The sequence below is a fragment of the Pteropus medius genome, unplaced genomic scaffold (assembly GCF_902729225.1).
Source record: "Pteropus medius unplaced genomic scaffold, Ma_sr-lr_union100, whole genome shotgun sequence".
NCBI classification, from domain to species: Eukaryota; Metazoa; Chordata; class Mammalia; order Chiroptera; family Pteropodidae; genus Pteropus; species Pteropus medius.
Window position 1 is genome coordinate 4,452,249 of NW_024343578.1, and position 14,191 is coordinate 4,466,439.

The window sequence follows — 14,191 nt, forward strand, 5'->3', positions numbered from 1 at the left end:
AAAGATTAAAAGAGCTTAGGGTCAAATACAGGGGGAAAATAATGATAGCCTATGAATATCTGAAAGAAATAAAAAAACAGAAGAGGGCGAAATTACAGTATTTAGAATGGCCCAGTAGGGGATAACTAGGAGTAATGGGATGAAAATAATGGAAACATTTAGGCTTATTCTCAGTGACATCTTGCTGGCAGTGTCAGATGATAGCCTCATCTCCTGAGGCAAGTGACGGAATTGCTGCCACCTTGGGAATTTGAATCTGGAGTGGAAAAATACATAGATTTGGTGGCAGACAGCAACTGTACAGTGGCAAAGACATGGAAGCAGATTCATTAGTTCTCATTTTTTTCTCTCTTGAGATATGATTCTCAAGACAAAGCATGCTCAATGACCATCCTTGATTATCTTAGCATCTGTGTGTATATTATTAATAAAGCTCCATTTATGTCCTCAGAGAATGATTTGGCTGATTTATACTCTTGCGTAGGACAATTTTTTTCTTATTAGCAATATATTCTTATTCTAGTTATTGGTTCTATGTGTCATTTTTGATGTGAATCTCATGCTTTTGATTATAATATGTATCCTCAGATATGTGCAAATGTATGTGAGACTGACATAACCTAAAGAGTGAGAAAGGGGTGAAAAATATACTTTGAGAACCAAAATGCCATTATTTGCAAAGACATGTAGCACACACAAGGAATTGTCATCTGGTGCCAGAGGCCAACTTCACAGATCCATTGGACTCCCTCAAATAGTATTGTTAGGTAGCTAAACAGATATGCGCGACAGGGGAACAAAGGAATAGAGGTCCAAACTGGAGACTGCCCAAAGAAAACCCCACTAGTAGTTAGAGAATACCTCCTGCATCCCGGCTGACAAAGGATGGGAGGGCCATAACATATAGCTGGTTTAATCTAGCCACAGATGCGTGCGCAGAAGATACTACCTGCCCCAAACCTGCCCACAACCTCAGCTTCATTATACCATGGTTATGCTCTGAAGTTCATCATCATAATACCATGTTTATGCTTTGAAGTTCATGAATCTAATTATAACAGACTGAATTCTGGGTAAGCAAATGCACACTAGCCAAAGAGTTATATAGCAGACAAATATCAATCAAAATGACCTCATGTGCCAATCACCTAGCAACGCCTTTGTAAGCACCCATTGCAGCCCTAATATAACGAGACCACCCCTTCCCCCAGAGTTACAGCTCTCTATCTCCTTGTTGTAATTTGCTTCCCATGGGTGCATAACCTCTTTCCACATGGTTGGCAGTTTAGGCTCGACCTGTCTTCTACTTCAAAACATGCCTTTAATAAATCATACCTTAGACATGGTTCCATAGTGTAGTGGTTAGCATGTCTGCTTTACACATAGAAGATCCTGAGTTTGTGCCCCAGTGGAGCCATGGTCCATGGTCTATGGCCATGCCACCCTGAACAAGCCTGATGTCTGATCTTGGAAGCTAAGCAGGGTCGGGCCTGGTTAGTACTTGGATGGGAGACCACCTAGGAAGACCAGGTGCTGTAGGCATAAATAATAATCAATAATAAATAAATAAATAAATCATACCTCTCATAATTGTTGCTGATTGGAAATTCATTTCTTTATCAGTGATAAGGACTGAGACTTGTGTGTTACCAGAACTCTGATCACTGTAACGGTAATAGTATGGAATATTTTGTGTGTGTATAGGCTCATTTTTCCTTTGGACAATATCTGTAGTGTCTTCTAGCTTCTAAAGGGGATACATGAACTCCCAAATTTAAAAAATAAAAAATGAAGCTGAACATTTGAACCAGATAGTTACTCAAATCCTATTTCTATAAGTTTTGATGATGCTGTGAGAAAAAGTAAAAATATCTTGGCATTTATTTCTGAGAAAAAACTAAAGATATTTGCATTATCATCTAGTTCTCATTGGAATAGTCTCTGATCACAACTGTAGAGATACATCATTATAAAACCAGAAAAACTGCAAAATTGCATTATTATATAAATGCTAGTTAATAGAATGGTTACTTTTATGCAAACTTAACAGAAATAAAAGAAACTCAAATAAACAGAAGGAATTGTATATCAAGTATTCACTATACAAAGCATATACAATTTTTTTCTCAATTGTCCCTCTAAAGTTAAAAAACAGTATTGTGGCTTCTTTTCGGCTGGAATCGCCATCTTCTAGTAATTTGCCAAAATGACCAACACAAAAGGAAAGAGGAAAGGTACCCGCTATATGTTCTCTAGGCTTTTTTAAAAAACATAGGAGTTGTTCCTTTGGCCACATATATGCAAATCTACAAGAAAGGTGATATTGTAGACATCAAGGGCATGGGCACTATTTAAAAAGGAATGCTCCACAAATGTTACCATGGCAAAACTGGAAGAGTTTACAATGTTACCCAGCATGCAGTTGGTATTGTTGTAAACAAACAAGTTAAGGTCAAGATTCTTGCCAAGAGAATTAATGTATGTACTGAGCACATTAAGCACTCTAAGAGCAGAGACAGCCTTCTGAAACATGCGAAGGAAAATGATCAAAAAAAGAAGGAAGCCAAAGAGAAAGGTACCTGGGTTCAGCTGAAGCATCAGCCTGCTCCACACAGAGAAGCACACTTTGTGAGAACGAATGGAAAAGAACCTTAGCTGCTGGAGCCCATTCCCTATGAATTCATGGCATGATAGATCTAAAAAAATTAAATAAAAGCAATCTAATTGAGTAGAGATATCCTTTCTGCCAAAGAAATATTTAAAGAAAACCAATTGTCCTAAAAAAAAAAAAACAGTATTGTGAAAAACATTGAGATTAGTATCATTATTATTTTTAAAGAATATTACAATTTTATCTCTCATCTTCCTTATTAAAAGTATTAGAAAAGTTGCATTCTCCTTTCTCCAGTCACCACTCCCCAATTCTCTAATATAGTCCTACTCCTAAATGTACTTCAGCTCTGAAATTCTCTTTTATGTATTTTTTTAAAGTTGTCTTGTAGCTCTTGTTTTATTTCAGTCACGTAATAAGAAACTCTCTAGACCAAAACATTTGCAGGAAATTTTCTTCTGATCTTTGAGTTATTATTATTTTTTATTTCAGATTGGGTTCATTAGCTATTATTCCTATTTCTCTCTGTTGGAGCATTCTTAGTCTAGTCACTTTGCTTTTTATTTTGACCTTGCTTAAGGATCTGATTGATTAAATTGAGCATTGTTGTTCCTCATAGAGAAGAATCTCTTCATCTAGACTCTAAGCCACTTCCCAGCCTGGATTGGCTGCTTTTACTTCTTGTGGTTCAATCATTTGTGTTTAGAGTTTGGGGTTACAGAATCAAAATTATGAGCACTTTTGCCTAGGGAACTCCTTAGGGACACAATCCTCTGAATATACCATAGACATCTACAGTTAGAATAAGGTTATTGGTATGACCTGCAAAATGACATTGACATTGATAAAATGCAGAAAAGAGTTAACAATCTTTTGTTAGCATGCATTTTTGTTTTTGTTTTTGAGAAAAAGATCTTGTTTTGCGACTGCCCTGACAAAGCTGTGTCTCCCTCATTCACAAAGTGATTTACAAAATATCTGGTTAATTGAATTCAGACCAATAACCTGGTTTCTGTTCATTGAAAAAAGAAATAAATGATGAAATTCAAATTTTAAGACACCCAACGAATTTAAACATAGAGAAATCATAACTCATACTATGATATATAAATAATAAACATTTTTAACTTTATTGAGAAATAATTGACAGATATAACTGTATATATTTAAAGTATACAATATGATGGTTTGAAAATATATATTACACACACATACACCCAGTGAACATTTTGACTAATAAAAGGCACCTGGTAAAGGCTAAGTTTTGCTGAGAGTTGAAACAATATTTTTTAATATTTCAGATAAGCCAGCATAAAATGTGTTTTGTTTTTCTTTATTAGGCTATCTAATGAATTATCTAATGAGTTACATAGAAAACTGTTCTAAATCCCAGTTCTATTTTGCGTACACAGAGATCATGAGAATGCTCAACATGGTAATGATCAGTTAGCTGAATGAAATTGACACAAAACAGGTTTTCCCACCTAAAAAGAGTCATGAAAACTCAGAGCTTCCGCCTGAAAGTGATCTTACTCAAATCCTTCACACTTCGATGAGGAAAGGAACTTGCTTAGGATGCACGAGGGCAGAACCTGGCTGCTATCACTCCTGATCTAGAATCTATTCCATCTTCCACACAGCTTCTAGCTCAGATCAATGTTTTCTCAAATACAGAACACTCGAGAGGCTCTTAGGCCTTTTCAGGGGAAACGAGTCTGTGAATGGGTGATTTATAACCACAATAACCTGAGTCTCAAAATGCCCAAGGAAGGAAAACCAATTATGATAGGTACTGCATGAATAAAATCTGAGGCCTATTTATACACCTTAATGTTGTAGTTTCTTCATCTGATGGCCAGGATGTGATGGAGAATAATTTAGAAACTATCTAAGAGATTACTACTGAGGACATTTTGAAATATTGGTACTGCATATTTTTATTCTGTTTGGGAGAAATAGAAAGCAGAAGAGACTCTCATACAGACTGAAAAGGCATTAATTTTAGATACAACTGAGAGCAAGTATGTGGAACTTTTTTTTCTACCAGGTTGAATGTACCTAAGTCAACTTAAATATCTGTGGTTAATTAAAAAAAAAAAAAGATAAATCTCATGAAGAAATAATACTCAGCAAATAAAAAGGAACTGATGTTAAAATATTTGTAATATCTACTATTAGGTAAAAAGAACCACTATGCATAATACATATTTATATTTAAAAATACATGCACAATCTCTCTATTTTTCCACATATGTATAAAGCACTACATATAAATGCATGGTAAAAAGTCTCAAATGGTATATTCTAGATAGCAGTTCTAAATCAGGACAGATTTTGCCCCCCAGGGGACATTTGGCAATGTCTAGAGACATTTTTGATTGTTATAGTTGGGGGCAGGAGCAATGCTCTTGACATCTAGGGGACAGAAGTCAGGGATTCTACTAAACATCCTCTAGGACAGCCCCCCAAAAAAGAATGATCTCACCTGCAATGTCAATTTTGCTGACATTCTGAAACCTTTCTCTAGATTGATAATAATTTTCTCTGGAGGGTCAAGTGGAACCTGGGAGTTAGAATATTGGAGTTTCAAGCAGAGCATCCACTTTATTTGTACTATTTGTACTCCCACTAATAAAAATGTATTAATATATTACTGGTAAAATTTTAAAAGTAAAGTTTAAAGTACAGTAGATGTCCAAATGTATTGCCAAATTTAGATTTTCCCTTTAAGTCCATTAACATGAAAACATAATAATTGTTTAAGTAAGTTGGTGGAAAATGCTATTTAATGATGCTATCTGGTGTGCTGAGAGCAAAGCAAAATTCTGCTTCTTTAGGGTGAGTGGCATTTTATGGAATGTAAATGAGAAAGACTGCTAATTTCATTTATCACACTACAATTTCATTTTATGATGGAGGCTGATGAATTTATAAGGTAAACTAGTGAAAATTCTAATTTCCAATTGTAGGATTCGTTGGTTGGAAAAGACTCACATCCTGTTGAAACTTTTTTTGCAGTCTCTAATATATCTCATAGGTCTCGTACAGGCATCTATTTAGAATCTCTATGCTTGATTAATAATACCCCCTCTCACGTTACTCTGAAGTGTGTATGTGTGTATGTGTTCTTTAAAGTAAGTACTTGAGTATTTTCAGTGGTGAATCATTTTACAGGCCAGGCTTCCATACTTACTATAAAATAACAACAGCAAATGGAAGGTTGAAAAAACACTATAATAAACAATGATGTAGATACCAGCTAGGATAAACAGATATTAATAATTCTTCATATTGGATTTAAATTCTACTTCCATTCTATATTGCCCTTTCTCTCTTTAGAAAATACAACATTATAGGTAAAGCTAAAGACCTGTTTATTCCCTCACCTTCTGTACCCAGCAGTAACCCCTTTTCTGAACTTAATGTATAATCCTTCCCACCTATGTTTTTAGTCTTTTACATATACAATTATCTATCACACACATATACTTAAATTTGATTTTCTTTAAAAGTTTAGGGGAATGGTATCCTTTTTTTTTTTTATGATTATATCAATCCATGTGTGCGCAAATAGTTTTAGTTCATACATTTGAAATGCTACATTTATCATATTCAATCATGTGAACATATCATAGATTATCCATTTTCCATTTATTTTCCTTTTAAAAAACTATTATAAATAATGTTGCAATAAACATTACTGTTCACGTTGCCATGGTTACATAGATAGAAGTTCCTCTAAGCAAATATTTCCAGAAAGGAAACTGCTGAACTGTAAGACTTGCTCATACTCAGTTACTAGATAGCAGATAAACACTCTGTTCTTCAGTTTCAGCTAACTTATAGTTTCACCGAAAGAGTGTGAGTTCCTATGTTTTCATGTCCTTACAAACACCTGGTTCATTAATTTTTAGTAAAAATTACTCTGATGGGTATAATACAACATGTCATTTAAATTTTAGATTGAATTTTTTCTCATTACTAATGATTGAACAATAAATCTTTTATTTATAGTATATAGTCTGGGTACTAATTTTTTTGTCTATGATACATGGTATGAATTTATCAATTTTTCATTTTATGAATCATGCTTGTGGCATCAAGTCTAAGAATTCTTCAGTTTTATGTACCAAATATTTTCTCTTATAGTTTTTCTCTTACAGTTTTTTTCCAAAAGTTTTTGAGTTTTGTGCTTTAAATTTAAGGTCATGATCTATTTAGAGTTAATGGTTGTATAATATGTGAGAGTAAGGCCACAGGCTCATTAGAAACAACAACAAAACTATTGCTGTCCAATTTTGCCAGCAACACTATTGAAAAGACTATCTTTCTTCTACTTAATTTCTTTTACACTTTTGTCAAAATCAACTGGTCATATTATATGGATTATTTCTGGGTTTTCTTTTCTGTTCCATGGGTTTATGTGTCTATCTCACCACCTTGACATACTCCTCCAAAATTACTCTCCTTTTTCAAAAGTATTTTATCTGCTCTAATTCTTTTGCCTTTTCTTATAAATTGTGGACTATAGCTTATCAATCGTAAAGTTTATAATAAATAGCCACAAAAAATCTCCAAGAATTTTGATAAGAATTATATTAAACCTCTATATGAATTTAGAGAGAATTGACACCTCTGTTATGTGAAACTTTTACTCTATGAACATAGTATATCTCTTCATTTTTTAGATCTTTCTTTCATTAGCATTTAAAAATTTTCAGCATACAGATCCTGTACATAATTTATTCAGTGCACAACTAAGAATCTCATTTTTCCTTGAAACAATGGCATTATGGTTTATTTATTTAAGTTTTTGCATTATTATATTCTGTTAGTATATAGAAATGTGATGAATCATTGCATGTTGACCTTGTATCCCATTAATTTACCAGACACACTTATTATTCTAGGAGGTTTTGCAAACTCTTTAGGATTTCCTATATAGCCAGTCAGGTCATATGCAAATAGGGACAGTTTTATTTGTTCTTTTCAGATTTGTATGTCTTTTATTTCCTTTTTCTTCCTTATTGCACCACTGGCTTAAACTTCCATCACTGTACTGAAATGTTGAGAGCAGATATTCTGCCTTGTTTCTGATATTAAGCCATTAGTGCTCTTCATTAAGTTAATACAGTTGACCTCTATTTCTATTTTTCTGAAAGTTTCGATCATGAATGGGTGTTGAATTTTGTCAAATATTGTTCTTGCATTGCTTGATACAATCATGTGATTTTTCTTCTTTAGTTGATTAATATGGCAGATTACATTGATTAATTTTCAAATTTGAATCAGCCTTACATCCCTACAATAAAACTCAATTGATCAGTTTAATTCTTTTTAGATATTGCTGAATTTTATTTTCTATTATTTGAGTAAGATTTTTTCTTTTATATTCATGAGTTATATTGTTCTATAGTTTTCTTTTTTTTTTCTTCACTGTGTTAGTTTGGTTTTGGTATCAGGGTAATACAAGCTTTATAAAGTAAGGAGTAACATGTTTCCTCTTCTATTTTCTTGAAGAGGTTCTGTAGAATTTTAGCATTAATTCTTCTTTAAACTTTTGGTAGAATTCTCCATTAAAAACATCTGGGCCTGGAGTTTTTTTTTTTAGTTTTTTATTATAAACTATAATTTGCTAAAGTTATAGGAAAATTTAAATTATTTATTTTATACTGAGTTGTGCCAACTTGTGTTTTTCTAGAAAGTGGTTCATTCCATCTAAGTTGTGCAATTGTTATATGTGAAGCTGTTCAGAGATTTTGCTCATTATTCTTTTGATGTCCCCATGATCTGTAGCGATATCTCCCATTTTATTTCTGATACTAGTAATTTTTGCCTTTTTCTTTTAAAAATTCTTTGTCAGTCATGCTAGTGGATGATCGATTGTATGTATCGCTTAAAAATCATCTCTTTGTTTTCTTGATTTTCTCTATTGTTTTTGTTTTCAATTTCATTGTTTCTGTTCTGGTCTTTATTATTTCCTTCCTCCTGATTGCTTTCAGTTTATTTTTCTCTTCATTTTTCTAGTTTCTTGAGTTAGAAACTTGTTGGAGACATTTCTTCTTTTCTAATGTATGCAGTTAGTACTACAAATTTCCTTCTTGGTCCTGCATTAACTGTATCCCACAATTTGGATATGTTGTATTTTGATTTTCATTCAATGCATTTTAAAAAGTTCATTGAGACTTAATCATTGACCAATAAATCATTTCAAAAAGTTTTTTTTTTTTAGTTTCCAAGTGTTTGGAGATTTTACTGTTATCTTTCTTTTATGGATTTCTCTTCGATTCCATTGAGGTCAGAGAAACTATATGATTTTAATTCTTTCAAATTAGTTTAAGGTTGTTCTATGGGCAAAGATACATTCTTTTTTTAAAAAATAAAAACCGGAGTGACATCAATAACATGGCAGAGTGAGAGACATCCCTAGATCTTTCCCCTGAAACAACAGTAAGCCGAACATCTAAAACTTAACAAAAAACACCCAAACTGCATACCGGTATGTCTGAGTGTGGGATCTGTGTATAAGAGCTACCACAGGTCAGAATCCTGGGTGTTGGGTGGTGGAGTGGGAAAAAACAAAGAAGCTGCCTCTTATAGATGAAGATCCATGTAGAAGGAGGGAGGAGGGAAGAAGGTGGGGCGAGTTCCCTAAACAACCCTGCCTGGGAGAGCTGTGAGCTCCACATAGCCAGGGGCAGTGCCCAGGCATCAGGGCAGAAAGCAGAGAAGAGGAGACGGCAGAGAAACAATAGTTGATTTTTACCAGCCATAGTTGCAAAACCAATGCTGAGCCGTGGCCTGCATTCTCCAACCCAGAGAGCCTCGCGCCTCATATCCTCCAAGACTGAACACTGCGGAGACCTAGGAGAATCTGAGCAAATGCTACCAAAACTGTCGCAGACATCGACAAAGAATGAGACTGAGGGTAGCGAGTGTGATTAAATATCTATAAGAAATAAAATGGCATTATTAAGGCTTTATATAAAGCAGGGATCCAAATTGCTTAGAGGCCACCTACTGGAAATCAGAAGAAAAACACCTTCATTGCAACAGGCTAAAGACAGACCTTTATATAATAAATCCTCTTTCTGGAAAAACAGCAGAATACACTTCCATTAATGCCCAGGCAGAGAAATAGTCCATTAAACTCCATTAACAACCAAGTTGACAAGGCATCTCAGAAAGAAAGAGAAAAATCTCCAGAAAATAAGCTTACAGACATAGAAATATGCAACTTAAATGAAGAGAATTCAGGATGGTACTTCTGAAAAACTCAGTGAGTTTCGAAGCGAATCATATCAACAATTTCAGGAATTGAAAAGATAAGCAAAGCAATGAGATTAAAACCCTTAAAAAGAACCAAATAAAACTTCTAAAGATAAAAAACACACTGCAAAAGTTGAAAAATGAAATAGCAAGCTTGGGAAATAGAGGTGACCAAATGGAGGAAAGGATCAGTGATATTGAAGACAGAAATCTAGAAATAAATAAGAAAGAAGAAGAGAGAAACCAAAGAATGAAAAATAATGAAAAAGAAATACAAGAACTAGCGGATACCATCGGGCAAGGAAAATAAGAATAATGAACATTATTGAAGGCGAGGAAAAAGAGCAGAGACTAGAAATCATTTTCAGACAAATAGTGGATGAGAATTTCCCAAATTTAATGAATGAGCTGGAGCTTAGAATTCAAGAAGTCAACAGAACACCTAATTACCTCAACCCAAAAAGGCCTTCACCAAGACACATTGTATCAAAATTATCAAAAATCAATGACAAAGACAGAATTCTTAGGGCAGTCAGGGAAAAGAAGATGGTAGACTATAAAGGAAAACCAATTAGATTATTGTCGGACTTCTCAGCACAAACTTTACAAGCCAGAAAGGAGTGGAATCAAATATTCAAACTATTAAATGAAAGGAACTACCAGCCTAGATTAATGTATCCAGCTAAGCTCTCCTTTAGATTTGAAGGAAAAATAAAGACCCTTCCAGACATACAAAAATTGAGGGAATTCTCCACTATAAGGCCTGCATAGGAAATATGGAAAGGGGTCAGCTCACCTAAAACAAAATGACAAAAAGAAAAATACATAATTAGGAGTAAGGTGATGAGCAGGCAGATAGAAGCAGAGGAGTAAAATCCTTACTGAGAATAGGGCATTATAAGCTTAAACGATAAGAAGAGATTTGCTATATTAAGATAGTAATAAATGTTTGGCATATATAGGGACAAATTGAGATAATAATGACTGAAAAAAGGACTATTCAAAGATCCAAATTCGCAAAAGGGAATGGAGATAAGTCATGCACAGAAGAAAATGGATGACTGTATATATATAGATATATATATATCTATAGATATATATATATATCTTTTACATATTTATAATGATAACCACATACCAAAGATTCAGAACTAAAGTATATAACCAAAAAAAAAAAAAAAAAAGAAAAGAAGAAGAACCAGAGGGAAAACCCAACCAAAATAAAGAAAACAGAAACACAAGGACATGGAAGCAATGGAAACACCGAGCTACCAGAAAGCAAAGGATAAAATGGCTATAAGAAGACCTCATATTTCAATAATCACCCTAAATGTAAATGGACTGAACTTACCAACAAAAAGGCACAGAGTTGCAGAATAGATCAAAAAACAAAACCCAATCATATGCTGACTCCAGGAGACACATCTCAGCTCCAAAGACAAATACAGACTCAAAGTGAAAGCATGGAAAACGATATTTCAAGCAAATAGCATTCAGAGAAAAGTGGGAGTAGCAGTACTAATATCAGACGAAATAGACTTCAAAATCAAAAAGGTAAAGAAATATACTAAGGGATACTTCATAATGATAAAGGGAATCACACATCAAGAAGACATAACACTTATTAATATCCATGCTCCCAATCAGGGGGCCCCAAAATATGTAAAGCAATTACTAACAGAAATAAAGGACGAAACAGACCAAAACACTATCGTAGTAGGGGACTGACCTAAATACCCCACTGTCGGATATGGACAGATCATCCAAACAGAAAATTAATAAGGAAATAACATCCTTAAATGACACATTAGACCAAGTGGACATAATTGACATTTACAGAGCCTTCCATCCCAAAACAGCTGCTTATACATTCTTCTTTAGTGCACATGGAACATTCTCAAGGATTGACCACATACTGGGACACAGAGATAGCCTCAACAATTATAAAAGGGTTGAAATCACACCAACTGATCACAGCGCACTGATCACAGCAACACATGAACAAGATTATACACCACGATAAACTGGGCTTCATCCCAGAGGCACAGGCATGGTTCAACATATGTAAATCGCTTAATGTGATACACCATGTGAACAAATTTTAAAAAATCATGTGATCATATCAATAGATGTAGAAGAAGCTTTCAACAAGATACAGCATTCATTTATGATCAAAATATTTAACAAATTCAGTAGAGAAGGAAAGCACCTTAACATAATAAAGGCCATATATGACAAACCCTCAGCTAACATTTACTTAATGGTGAAACTCTAAAATCCTTCCCTGTAAGATGAGGAACAAGGCAAGCCTGTCCACTATTGCCACTGTTATTCAATATAACTTAGGAGGTCTTGGTGAGTGCAATCAGGCAAGAGAAAGATATAAAAGGCATCCAAATAGAAAACGAAAAGTCAGACTATCACTATTTGCGGACGACACGATTCTCTATACAGAAAATCCTAGAGTCCACCAGAACACCACTGGAAACAATAAGCAAATACAGTAAAGTCTCTGGATACAAAATCAATGTTCAAAAATCCATAGTGTTCCTATACTCTAATAATGAAGTGTCAGAAAAAGAAGTGGAAAAAATAATTCCTTTTGCAATTGCAACAAAAAGAATAAACCTAACCAAACATGTAAAGGGCCTATGTAATGAAAACTATAAGACTCTATTAAAAGAAATTGAAGAAGATACAAAGAAATGGAAAGATATTCCATGTTCTTGGATCAGAAGAATCAACATAGTAAAATGTCCTTATTGCCTAAAGCATTATACAGAATTAATGCAATCCTCATCAAAATGCCATTCGCATTATTTAAAGAAATAGTATAAAACATCGTCAGATTTGTATGGAAGCATGAAAGACCTCAAATTGCCAAAGACATTCCGAGAAAAAAGAACGAGGATGGAGGCATCACTCTGCTGGCTACAAAGCGACAGTAATCAAAACAGCATGGAAACAGCAAAAAAACACACAGAGACCAGTGGAACTGAATCGAGAGTCCAGAAGTAAACCCAAGCTTATATGGACAAATAATTTTTGACAAAAGAGCCAAAAACATACAGTGGAGAAAGGAAAGCATCTTCAATAAACGGTACTGGGAAAACTGGAAAGCCACCTGCAAAAGAATGAAACTAGACTGTTGTCTATCGCCACACACCGAAATTAACTCAAAATGAATTATGGACCTCAATATAAGACCTGAAACAATAAAATGCATAGAAGAAAACAGAGGAATGAAATTCAAGGACCTTAGACTTAAAGAGGATTTTATGAATTTGACCTCAAAGGCAAGAAAAGTAAAACCAAAAATAAATGAATGGGACTACATCACAGTAAGAAGGTTCTACACAGCAAAAGAAACCATCCGTAAGGTAAAGAGACAACCATTCAAATGGGACAATATATTTGTAAGCAGCGCCTGAGATAATGGCCTAATATCCAAAAAATACAAAGATCTCATACAACTCAGTAGCAACAACAAAAAAAATGATCCAATTAAAAAATGGGCAGAGGACCTGAACAGACACTTCTCCTTAGAAGACATACAAATGGCCAACAAATATATGAAAAGATGCTCAACATCACTAGCTGTTAGGGAAATGCAAATCAAAACCACAATGAGATATCTATTGCCATCTCATTGGTATCTCACCTACTGGTGAGATACCAATGAGATAGCAATTCACACCTGTTAGAATAGCTATAATCAACAGGACAAGCAATAACAAATGTTGAAGAGGATGTGGAGAAAAAAGGAACCTTTATACACTGCTGGTGGGACTGCAAATTGGTACAGCCACTATGGAAAACAGCATGGAGTTACCTCAAAAAACTAAGAATTGATCTACCATATGATCCAGCAATCCCTCTACTGGGTATTTACCCCAAAGACTTGAAAACTCATATCTGAACAGATATTTGCACACTGAAGTTCATAGCAGCATTATTCACAGTGGCCAGGACATGGAAGCAACTGAAGTATCTTACAATAGATGATTGGCTAAAGCTGTGGTACATATATACAATGGAATATTACTCAGCCATAAGAAGAGATGAAATACTGTCATTTGCAACATGGATGGACCTTGAAATAAACATTCTAAGGGAAATAAACCAGACAGAAAAAGTTGAAAATCACACGATATCACATATGTGGAATATAAACCTAAAAGCAACAAATAAATGACAAATTAACAGAGACTCATGCATGGACTATAGACTAGTGGTTACCACAGGGAAGAGGGAAGGGAGGAGAGGGGAGGTAGATGGGGTAAAGGGAGTCAAATATGTGGTGACAGAAAG

At 34.4% G+C, this 14,191-nt stretch overlaps 2 pseudogenes; both read left to right on the top strand.

Moving 5' to 3' along the window:
* The first annotated feature begins 1,426 nt into the window (after window positions 1–1,426).
* LOC120606364 (uncharacterized) lies at window positions 1,427–1,542 on the top strand (annotated as a pseudogene).
* Window positions 1,543–2,206: 664 nt separating this feature from the next.
* On the top strand, window positions 2,207–2,691 carry LOC120606339 (60S ribosomal protein L21-like; annotated as a pseudogene).
* The last annotated feature ends 11,500 nt before the right edge of the window (window positions 2,692–14,191 follow it).